This window comes from Cyprinus carpio, chromosome B17 (genome assembly GCF_018340385.1).
Source record: "Cyprinus carpio isolate SPL01 chromosome B17, ASM1834038v1, whole genome shotgun sequence".
NCBI lineage: Eukaryota > Metazoa > Chordata > Actinopteri > Cypriniformes > Cyprinidae > Cyprinus > Cyprinus carpio.
Window position 1 is genome coordinate 16061744 of NC_056613.1, and position 12963 is coordinate 16074706.

The window sequence follows — 12963 nt, forward strand, 5'->3', positions numbered from 1 at the left end:
CTGTATTTTTATTTTTACCCACCACTAAATTAATGTTAGATGTATACACCTAACATTAAGCCATAAAAAAAGTAATTTTAATGGTAAAAGCCAGTAAAAATTATACAGTACAAATTTTTTAAACAGTTTATGTAAACAATCATGTCAAAATATTGTTTTTGGAAGTGAAAAAGAACAAGTCATCTTATAATCTACAGGGAAAAACTTTAAATTGACATTCCCAGATTTATGTAACATGTTGTTAAGTTAATGTTTATTGCCGTATTTTAGTACCATGTTTATTACCATGATGGCATTTTGTATTTGTGTATGACAATGCTCACTCTTTCTATATATTAGTATTTACCTCAGATTGTGGAAAAGCTACTTTGATAACTGTCGCTTATATATAGTAAAGGCACAAGGCAGTGTATTATAAAGGCAGAAAGTAGATTTTAGTACTTCAGTAGGATGATGTATTAAGGCTATATCAGTTTAGAAAGCAGAATAAAAAAGGTAACTATGTCAAATTCAGTAAAAAGCTTCTCAAATGGGATCAGGCTAATCCCACATCCCACTTAATAATCAAGTTCATTCTAGTTTATTTTCACCCTTGGTGACCATCAAATTTAAGACAAAAGCCTCATCCAGCAGGGTGCTTTTGAAAGAGTCCGCGAGGGATAGCCTAACATGTCCCTCTTCATCACATATAATATATGCTGATGGTTTTGCAGCACCTTCCCTAACAGCTGCTGACCTGGAGAAACCCTGTTACTCCCTCTTTCACTCAGACACACAACCCACACACATACGAAAGAGCAGTTAACTGTTTGCTAGGTGATTAGACGGCTTTGTAAAATCAGTGGTATGAAACATTAATGAAAACTAGTGCTTTCAACCCCTCCCTGAGAATAACGTCTTCATTAATTATACACTGAGAGGAAGCAGCTGGTAATTAAAGCAATAAAAAAAAAAAAACAGTTAAAACATGCTACTGCATTTTTCATAAGATTTATAAGCAAGCCATTCAAATAGCTGGATGTGTCATTAAAGTCATTTTTAAATGACGCTACATCCGGTGGGAACTTATTGCACATAATTTTTAATATTGTTTTTGGTCAGACTTGTATAATGAAATAAGTTCAGTAGGGTTCATTACATTAATATTAATCAGTAAGTCATTAGGTATCATGAACTAACACTGAATATTACTTTTATTTATTAATCTAGGTTAATATATATAAATGTTAAATTTTTGTGTGTGTGTGTATATATATACATGCCCCACTGTTAAAACTGTGGTTTATCACACCTGAGTTTAATTTCTCTAGCCACACCCAGGCCTGATTATTATTATTATTATTTTCTGACCTGTTCGCAATCAAGAAATCTCTTAAATAGGACCTGCCTGACAAAGTGAAGTAGAACAAAAGATCCTCAAAAGCTAGACATCATGCAGAGATCCAAAGAAGTTCAGAAACAAATGAGAAAGTAAGTAATTGAGATCTATCAGTCTGGAAAAGGTTATAAAGCCATTTCTAAAGCTTTGGGACTCCAGCGAACCACAGTGAGATTCATTATTCACAAATGGCAAAAACATGGAATAGTGGAGAACCTTCCCAGGAGTGGCCAGCCGACCAAAATTACCCCAAGAGCACAGCGATGACTCATCAAAAAGACCCCACAACAACATGCAAAGAACTGCAAGCCTCACTTGCCTCAGTTAAGGTCAGTGTCCACCATAAGAAAGAGACTGGGCATAAATGGTTTGCATGACAGAACAAACACAACTGCTGCAGAGCAAAAAGCACATAAAGGCTGGTCTCAGTTTTGCCAGAAAACATCTTGATGATCCCCAAGACTTTTAGGAAAATACTCTGTGGACTGATGAGACAAAAGTTGACCTGGAAGACTTGCTGTGATAAATATAACCATGAATTCTGCTGTTTACCAAAAAATCCTGAAGAAGAATTTTCGGCCATCTGTTCGTGACCTCAAGCTGAAGCGAACCTGGGTTCTGCAGCAGGACAATGATCCAAAACTCTCCAGCAAGTCCACCTCTGAATGGCTGAAGAAAAACAAAATGAAGACTTTGGAGTGGCCTAGTCAAAGTCCTGACCTGAATCCTATTGAGATGCTGTGGCATGACCTTAAAAAGGCAGTTCATGCTCAAACCCTCCAATGTGGCTGAATTACAACAATTCTGATGAGTGGACCAAAATTCCTCCACAGTGCTGGAACAGACTCATTGCAAGTTACCGCAAACGCTTGATTGCAGTTGTTGCTGCTAAGGGTGGCCAAACCAGTTATTAGGTTTAGGGGGCAAACACTTTTTCACACAGGGACCTGTAGTTTTGGATTTTGTTTTCCCTTAATAATAAAAAACATCATTTTAAAAACTGCATGTTGTGTTCACTTGTGTTATGTTTTACTAATATTTAAATTTGTTTGATGATCTGAAACATTAAAGTGTGACAAACATGCAAAAAAGAAATCACCACTGTATATAGAACCTTACTGTAGTGTTACCAGCATTTGAATAATAAAACAATAGTGTAAAATAATTTACACTAAATAAGTCTCAGTTATAAACTGACATTCGATAATAACATTTAAATTATGAATTCATAGCGAGTGTGACCTGAATTATAAAAATGCCAACTATGAGTCCTATCAGCCTGAATAATTGGCAGATGGGAAGCTTCAGGCAAAATAAAAAATGGACAGTTTTGAAAGTGAAATTTAGATAAGTACCTTCCACTGCAAACATTCAATCACTCAATGTTTCCTTACCCCAACTGAGCTGTATAATTATACCCTCACACACATCAGCACAGCGCATTGAATGGCCTCCAGCCATTCCACTTAAAATTCAGTTGCTCACCCTGCAAAAACGATCATAGTCATTAATGTTCAGCGGTGATTAATTGCCTCCCGAAGATAAGCCTCTTTATGCAACACTATTTCACCCTGTCAGGATATTCAGATAACCCTTAGATTTACACTTACCTGCACAGACCAGCACACCTCAACCCTCTGCACTGGTAAAACCATCCCAGTATCCCAAAATTCAAAAGTTTTCCATTGCTGGATCACTAAAGGCTTTGTTAATCACTACACTGAGGCTTTTTATGAGTGCATTATGAACAAAGGATCATACAATGTGAAACCCTACAAACACACACGCACTTCAACCAAGACAAAACCTAATAAAAAATGACTACTAATAATTAGAGCCGCAAATCATGCTGTTTGCATGGAAATTGCCTCTTTGATGGATAAAATTAATCATTGATTGAAGCCGTCCCACGGATTCATCTTTTCAAAAGCTCCATGGGGAGATTATTCTGTCTTTTCTCCAAGCACAAACTCAGTTTTCAACCGTTCTGTAGCCGGTGGTGGCATAATGCTAATAACCAGCACAATAAATGACTGTCACATCTGCTCAATAGCCTAAAAGTGCTTCCCGTTCATTTGACAAATGCACAACATAATACCGCATTACAAAAGTGCACCTGAATGGTCAGCGATAGAGCATGTAAACACACGCTTAAACACATATTTAATTATATTCCTTCTAAAACGCTAATACACTCCATTGAACTTCTGCGCTACGCATGACTGCAGGTGAGCATCAGGGAGCGTGTGCTTAAAAACCATTAGCAGGAATATATCAGTGCAGCATGAACGGACACAAATTCCAATTCTTGTTGCCATTCGTTGTGTTAAAACAGAAGGATTGGCAGGCGTCCATATCTTCTCATGTGTTTCAGAAATCAAATGAACTGCTCAGACTGAGGATGCACTTCCCTTGCCATTGTCTCTCACTATCTCGGTCTCTCTCCCACTTCCCCTGAATTTAATCTCGTTCGGTTTCATTGTGATTGGATTGGACGTCAGCCCATCTCTGGATTCATGTTCCACTGGAAATTACAGTTTGTTAGATAGCGCATCCCTATCCTAACTAGATCTTCTTAGCTTCTGTTGGTTAACCTCCAAACACTGAACAGCTCTTTCATAAATTATCTGGTGATTAGACATAACGCCTACCCTAGTGGAGTAAAACAGAGATGTCCAGTATGATTCTTCTTAAATTAATCAGTTGATCCAGCTCACAAAATAAAATAAAAAAAGTAGCGTCTAACAACTACAGACAATCTACTACAGAAAATCATCAATACCAGTCTCTAAAAAACACTCTACTACACAACTAGAGTCTATTTATTACAGACACTCGTCTCTAGGAGAGGCTCAATCCCATTTTGCTTTAGACAGTTTAGTGCATGAATTTAAGTCAAATACCTGTCCATCTTAATAATACTGAATGTTTTTTTCCATCCTCCTAAGAAAGAGAGACAGAACAGATCTCACACAGACAGCATGGCCACCACAAGACAGATTGTGCTCTTACTGCACATAAAATGAGATTGAAACTGAAGTCCAATTCCTGACCTATTGGCCTGACTAAGCGTAGACATTCATTCGCTTCTTTAAAACCTCTGCAAAGAATTTCAATGTATCAATCCATGCTGCTAGGTGAAAGTCGAGGAAGTGCAAACTTAGCTGCAAGATACTGTATGTAAATCTTGGGACATAAACTCTAAAAGCTTCACATTAAGTACTTAATAAATATGATTATATATCAGGTGTATAAAAAAAAAAAAAACTGTTTAATGTTACTTTAATCTCACCAGCTACTTTTTGATCATCATTAAAACAGAAAAGAATGAAACAGTTGTACTAAATTATTAAATTAGCAGTTACAAGATTAGGCAAATGTGTTGAACAAATACATTTAACAGTTATAAAAATCTTTGAGTTTCTGATTTTGATTAAACAAATAACTAAAATCAAGAATCTAAAATTACAAATTAAAAATTCACAATTAAAAACTATGATAAACTGATATTCAAAAAATAATACCAATAATGCTTTAAATCCATGAATAATGAGCTAGCATAAAGCTACATAAAAAGACAGAAGGGCAGGGTAGAAAGTGTTGGTGGATTATCAAAGCAAAACGGACTCTCTTTAATGTCTCTCTCAAAGCACCGGGGCTGATTAATAATGCATCTCTGGTCTCTCTCCGAGTCTGAACCTACTAGCTACTAGCTGACTCACTCAAACCCTGTATCTGCCCAGAAATGAGTCTCAACAGCAGCAGGGTGCTAAGATTTGTAAGGATTATCATTATGCTGACAGTGAATGTGATCATGTTCTATTACTTACGAGGCTTGTTTCCCCTTAAAATGAAGGAAAATCTGGAATATCCCATATCATGCTTAATAGAGCTGCCTTATAATGTAAATTACATTGCACATTTTCCATTGTTCAGCAATTTTTTTTTGTGGCTGAAATCTATTCATTTTAAAAGGAATCCATACAATCTGGAATTTCGCACAAGCGTGAAATATTTACACATGCAGATTTCACAACGGGTACAAGCTGTACTCACAAATTCGCTACACTCACCAACAGAAAGCTGCATGGTTTGAAAATGACTTCTTGGAGCAATGCTTCATGTATCACTACACTACTGACAGTGGACTTTTTTTTATCTTTGAAAATTTGCTGAAATTTCACTAATGTGACCCCACCAATAAAAAAAAATAATCAAGGTTAAAAAAATATATATATATATATATTCTCAGCCTTCAGAATAAGGCTATTTGTAAGTCACCAACATGGCTGCTTCATACGTCTGTCTTTAAGTATGAGAGTAATGTGACTTAAAAACATTTCATTCATTCATTTCATACTGAAAAGTACAGATTAAAATTAGCACACTGTAGTTAATGAAAATAATGAATTTTTATGCTTAAGAATATTAGCAATTAGCTTAGCAACATGTTAACAGCAAACTTAACTTAAAACTGTCCATGCAGATCAAAACCCTTTTTTTCTGAAAATATATTTTTTAAAAATATGCTAATTTTGTGATTTTCAAACAGAAAAAATATTTTGTTTAAATGCTATCCCTTAAATGCTAAAATACATTACTAGGGGCAAGAAAATATATTTTTAAACTTGCAAAATGAATTTTGAAAAATTGGACAAAATAAATGTCAAAAATATAAGGTAAATAAAATATAAACAATACTGCATATAACAATACTTCAATATTAAAATATGTATTTTTTTGCCATATGAGCCAGCTCACCGGTTTTTGTAACAGCGCTATTGTGTAAACAAAACGCATCTGGTCTCAGCGAGTATCAAAGTGAATCCTCCCAGAGCTTTTCACAAACCATTCTCATCAACTAGCTGGCCTTTGAGAATGGCCTCTTACATAAAGACTTCACGCTGAGAGACACAGAGAGGATCTCTGAGAGAAAGTGAGTAAAAGGTTTGTGTGTGCTTTAAGAGGATTACAACCACCTGCTTTCCCAGCCGCTTTGTTTTTGCAACCTGAGGTCACAGATCCAAGGTCAGTTCACTGAGGACCCATCTGCAAACCCTGGTGATTGTACAACAGTGTGCTGACTCGAGGTGTCAGTGATTCAGAGAGGGTGGCTGGACCGTTATATAATGCAGCAGAGTCCCAAACGAAGCAAGAGAACAGTGTGCAGCCAAGCTATCTGCCAGATTACAGGTACATAATGAGGAAAAAAGATGGCCTTCAGTAAATAGGACTTAGGAGTTAAAAATAGTCGCATGAGATCATCCCAGAGACCTCACCCATGACCTCTGGCATGGAAAGAACAGGAGAAAGAGAGAAAGCAGGGAAGAGTTGATGAGTAGAGCCAAACAAGAGAGAGCCAGCATTTCAATCCACCTTACATCAGCAAAATCCACCTTCAGGTCAAGCTGTAATCAACCTATTAAAGCCAATGCCTCTTCCATTCTGATTTCAAATCCCTTGTTAGGGTTTTATAATTGAGGCTTAATATTTACACGTTAACAGTATTGACTATCAGTGGGGCTGCCGCTTAGCCTTATCACCACAAATCTAGGGTGTTGTGTTTGCCAGCAAGAAACTATGTGGTTGCTAAAGTGTTGTGAGTGTTTTTAGCATTTCACAATGCAGTTGTTAAGATCATAGATATATAGGTAGATGCCCTATTAGCAGCTGTTTCAACTGGCTGCTATACGTAACTGGTCCTCATACTGAACCAGATTCTTTTGTATTATGTCAAAAACACACAAAACTAACTTAATTTAATACACATTGACCACACAAATACAATCAACGTGTCTGAAGCAATCGAATGTGACATCTACCTATACATCTCTAACAACGTGTCACAACGCGTGTGGCCCAGCACAACAAAATACAGGAGAACCCATTATAATCAGATTATAATCAGTGATGCTGTCTAGACTGTTCCTTGTTCTATTTATGATGTACTGACACAGAGTTCAAATGATTTGCAAGTCGCAACAGTCCCTTTGTAGCATGCAGTGACAGACTTTAACTGTTGCAGCACAGCATGGCGTGACACGATATGGCAACTGTTGTGTCTGGTGTAGACACAGTGTAAATGTTGTTAGTGTGATGCTATGTGGTTGCTAGGGTGTTCTGAGTGCTTTGTGTTGCTATATGGTGGCTAGGGGGCTCAAAGCATGTTGCTATCCCTTACAAATATTAACCATGGTTTTATTATAGTAAAAGTTTAGTAACAGTATAGTGAAAAGTATTGTTTACCATTTGAATAACCACAATTTCACTACAAACACCATGGTTGAACTCTAGTCAGTGTAGAAAACCAAGGTTAATTTGTGGTAACCATGCTTTTTTGGTTTTATTTGGTTAATTTAAGGCATGTGTTGTTTTTAATATTAAGCATGTTGCTATGCAGTTGCTGGGGAGTTTGTGGTGGTTCTTGCACTCAAAAACATCAAGAAAGCACAACAAAACAACAGGCTTTAGGTAAATCAAGATTTTAAAGTCAAACTTATTTTACTTTGACACAACCGCTTCATGGCGCAAGATGCTAAAAACTGAGACAAGTCACAAAGATTTTTGTGGCATAAAATAAAAATCAAAATAATAAATGATAATAATCAAATCTAAAAATCATATTTTAAAATTCTCAGTAATTTTTAATTTAAACTCTATCTTTCTCAGTAATTTTTAATATAAACAATACAGAATAACAAAAAATAATTATTTTGCCATTTCCATCACATTATGACTGAAAAACAATGCAGACAGATCCAAGAACATGTCCTACATGTGAACGGCCCCTATGCAAGCACCACTAATGAGAATATGTTGGGAATTATAAAATTAGGATGTAGAGGACACGGCTTCTTGGGATATTAGTGCACATCTTTTTGCATCTTTCTCCTTCTCTCTCACAAAGCCGTTAGCATGCTGCCAGCACCTTACCAGCATGTGTAAGACAGGCAGCAGATATGTGTGTTTACGTGTGTGTTCATTAATCACACCAGCCTCCATCCCCACGTAGAGACTCCAGACAGGACCGAGTCAGTGACAAGTAATGCGGAGATGCCTGCAGTGTTGTTCCCTGTTAATCTCCTCCAGGCAGCCATGGAGGCAGAGAAAACAGCTTTGTGTGAATCGTAGAGACAGGGTGTTTTCCACCCCCCACTACCACCCTGCTCACTGGCAAGAAACCAACAAGGGGGGTATTTTAGGGACAACGGTGCTCTAGCCCAAAGCCTCGCTGTTGGGATGCAGGAAGTGGTTGGGCTAAGAGAGGATTAAAGGGAGACTGAGCTGATCCTGATCAGCGGTTATCCCTGTGCTCCGGGAGAAAGTGCACAGGCTTAACATGCTCTGATGTATGGGTTCATGACACTACTGAAAACACAGCCTGTGTGTTGTTTTGGGATGAAAAACAGCCAAATGTTGGTGTCCTAAAAATAAGCTGCTTGGCCAGAGACGTTTAATGTTTAAATTGTTTGCTAGCAATATTACTTAAAGCTTATGTGCTTTGTTCAAGAAATATGAGTAGAACAAGCAGAAATTTAATGCATAAACTTAAAAAGACAGATAAAAAAAATCAAAGTTGTGAGTAGGACTTGAAAATGATAATGCAAGGAGATAAACATTTCTATTAATAAGTCAAGCGAACGTGGCCAAATATCAGCTGATTAATAATATCAGCCTGGTCGATATCACTCATACGAATAAATTCTAGCTTTTTAAATTTCATGAACGAATTGATTATTTTCACAGTTCAAATGTTTGGGTTGTTTTTAGGGGTCTCTTCTGCTTACCAATGCTGCATTTGTTTGTTTAACAATAATATAAAACAGTAATATTGGGAAATTTTGTTACAATTCAAAATAGCTGTGTTCTATTTTAATATATTTCAAAATGTAATTTATTTATGTGATGGCAAAGCTGAATCTTAAGCAGTTTTCAGTGTCACGTGATCCTTCAGAAATCATTCTTATTAAAATCAATGTTGAAAACAAGAGTTGTTAAATATTTTTAGGGAAACTGTGATTTTAATATCATTTATATAATATAATATAAAAAGAACAGCATTTATTCGAAATATATCTTTCTGTAACATTATAAATGTGTTTACAATCACTTTTGAACAACTTAATGCATTCAAGCTGAATAAAATTATTGCGCTATATTGTAAATTTTTATTAAATGGACAGTTCACCCTCAGTTCACTGACATTTACTGTATGGTGTCAGAAGACTTGGAATATAGTGTCTGGATGGCTTTCATTTTATTTTTGTCATTTTTGGACCTTAACGTCCCTTGATCGCTCACTTTCAAGAGCAGCAGGAGCATTCTTCTAAATGTCTCTATTTATGTCCCACAGGAAAAAAAAAAATTTCATATAAGGTTTGGAATGACACAAGGATGAGTAAATAATGATATTACTTAAACATGGCCAGAGATGTGGTAAAATATTAATTTAATAATTTAGGTAAAATAATAAAAAAGTAAACTGAAAAAACGGTTAAAGAAATAGGTTAAATTACTCTTTTAAGAACACAAATTATTATTTGGAAAAAAGTGCTTTAAACTAATATTGTGCATTTTAGCATGTCCTTTCCAGACAACAAAACGCACTTAAAGACAATATAAAGAATGCTCCAAAAGACTCAGTGCGGTAAAAGTGAAGCTACACATCATTTCATGCTCCCCACCCACATGCTTGAACTCCATTTCGACAAACTAATCAATGAGGAAAGCCCACTCGCTCAGTCACAGGTCACCTTACTGTCAACCACAGTGAGGAACGGCACACACAACTCTCCAAACAACAAAACACTTATCTGTCTCCATGTTTAATCAGCCAGGGCCTCTGTTCATGGGACCCACCCAGTGACAGACTCTCTCTCTCCAGCACAGTCACCATAGAGATGAGAAGACAAAACCGACCTGGAAAAGGCACGCTGGGGTAGAGCAGAAACTGCAGGTTGTGCTGACTCATGCTCTCCTGAGAAATGGTACAAACGGCAGGGAGCTCTGGTGGCAAACGAGGCAGGGAAGGAGGAGAGGAGACTGAGGATTTTGAAGGAGTCGCAGAGCAGGAGAAAAGTAGGGCAGCATTAACTCATGGCTGGCTCCGATTTCCCGCTTCTGACACAATGCTCTTTTCAGCGTATGTGAAAGCCTGGGCTTTCTTCTCCTTCAGAACCCAGGGCATTGTGGACACATAACAAACAGCCCAGAACAGCGGGTGGTGGGTGGTTTAAATGAACTGAAGTGTTGTTCTTTGGGTGGGTTTGCGGATGCTGTGCACTAATGACACTGGATGTTACATGCGGAAAATCATACTGAATGTCAAGCCCCTGCGCAGCACAACTGAGCTGATGGAAAGGAGAAAGTGTGTCAGTGTTTCTATTGTTAACTAAAACTATTACTGAACTGAACTAATGAACTTAACGTAAATCAAATATTCCAAATGAAAAAAAAAAAACTTGACAAAAATACAAGTGGAATTACTAAAATTTCTAAAACTAAACTAAAATACAGCTAAATAGAAAAATTAAAAACAAAAAGTAATAAAAATGACAAGCACATAAAATTACTAAAAGTGAACACAACTCAAAATATTAATAAAATTTACAGTAGTATATAAACAATACTAAAATATTTTTCTTAATTGAAATTAAACGAGATGAAATGAAATAAAATCTAACTTTTAGATTGAAAAACGAAACTTAAAAATATCAAAAAATTATCCCTGAATAAAACTTAAATTTCTAAAACTAAAAATAAATAGAAATATTAATAAAAAAGACAAGCATATAAAATTACTAAAACTAAAATGAAACTGAAAATATAAAAAATAAAAGCTCATTCAAAGTATTCATAAATACTATAATAGTATAGAGTTTATGTTTATTCACCAGATATGTACAAGCTTTTGCTTCCATGCATAATCTGCTCTGAACAAACGTACACGGGGAAAGGCTTGCCATGGCTCTCAGTTGTGATTTCGCAGCGGTACGCTTACAGTTAAAAAATGTCCTTTGGATAATGGATGCTCAAACAATAAAAATACTGAAAAATTTTTATATAAAATCCCAATAATCCTTTTGTTTAGACTTATTCTGGTCCACACAACACACAGTATATGAAAGACATGTTTTGTCATTGCAAAGCATTAGCATATTTTGAAACAAAATTTGAATAATCCTGTCTGCTTGACACCCCCACAAAGGCCTCTTTGTTTTGGAAGCCCTTGAGAGTGAATGAGTGAGTGGAATATTCCAAAAACCTCCTTAATGTACAAAAATAGCACAATACTATGCCTTCAGTGGAACATGCTTCAGATATATCACTGACACCTTGAACGCTGCACTGCTTATGGCTAAAAGGCAAAATGCAGCAATGTCCAGGAAAAACATTTTTTGGTAAGTTACAGTGAAGTTTCATGAGTGTCAATCTGTTAAAAGTTCTGGAAATTATGGAAGCATGTTTCTGCCTTTAAAGTGAAAAATAAAAAAAACTTCTTTAAAAAATAAATGGTAATGGTAAGAAATTACAATTTACAAGTAACAATTATGAAAAAGTAAATTTGCGAATGAGAGATAAAAAGTAGTAAATCTTATAAAACAAATCATAATTAAAAAATAAAGTAAAATATAAAACTGTAAAACCACAATTACCTTGTTATTTTTTTTCTCTGAAAACAAAAGTGACTGCCAAATAGGAAATAATTTATTTCTTGTTTCAACAAGCTTTTAAAAATATTATGAATATTTTAAAATAATTACTGTTTTGAACTTTCTATTTATCAAAAAATCCTGAAAAAATGTATCACATATTCCACAAAATATTAGGCAGCCCACGCATTTTTAACATTGATAATAATACAAAATGTTACTTGAGTACCAAATCCGCATACTGGAATGATTTCTGAAGGATCATATGACACTGAAGTGTGGTTGCTAAAAAAAAAATCCAGATCTATCATTTTAAATTGTAGCAATATTTTATAATATTACTGTTTTACTATATAAATATACTAATTAATGCAGCTTTAAAAAGGCAAATAAATGCATCTTTCAGATCCCAAACATTTGAATGGTAAATTATTTAGAAAAAACAGAGAGAGAGAGAGAGAGAGAGAGAGAGAGAGAGAGCAGCACTAATGGATTCAGTCTTCTCAGATAGAAGGCCTGTGCAGATGATGGTTTCAGAATTGTTATCAGTAAGGTAATGGGAGAGAGTGCCAGATAAAGAGCCAACGAAGTCATCTGGGGTCTGCCACATAACAGACAAACAACGGCTATGTCAGTATCACCCATTTAGGGGAAGATGAGTTTTATCCCTCAGTCTGCAATTTTTTATTAGAGTACAACTCAATAAATATCAGAACAAAAGAGCCACAATAATAGAGGAAATCGATGTCTAGCTTTGAACAATTCGACAGCCCTGGAAGAGTTATTTTCTGTATATCAATATTTACCTCCAAATTCAAGTGACAGCCTTGTAAGGTCAATGAGAAAACAACGAATAAATGATGTCTTCCAACTGTGAATTGCATTAGAATTTTAACCTTTTATATTCTTGCTGCTAAGGTTGTGGAGAGGTCA

At 35.8% G+C, this 12963-nt stretch overlaps 1 protein-coding gene across 2 annotated transcripts in view; it reads right to left on the bottom strand.

Moving 5' to 3' along the window:
• The window catches only part of eml1 (EMAP like 1), a 53452-nt gene that overhangs the window by 23307 nt on the left and 17182 nt on the right, over positions 1–12963 (bottom strand). The window lies entirely within an intron of this gene.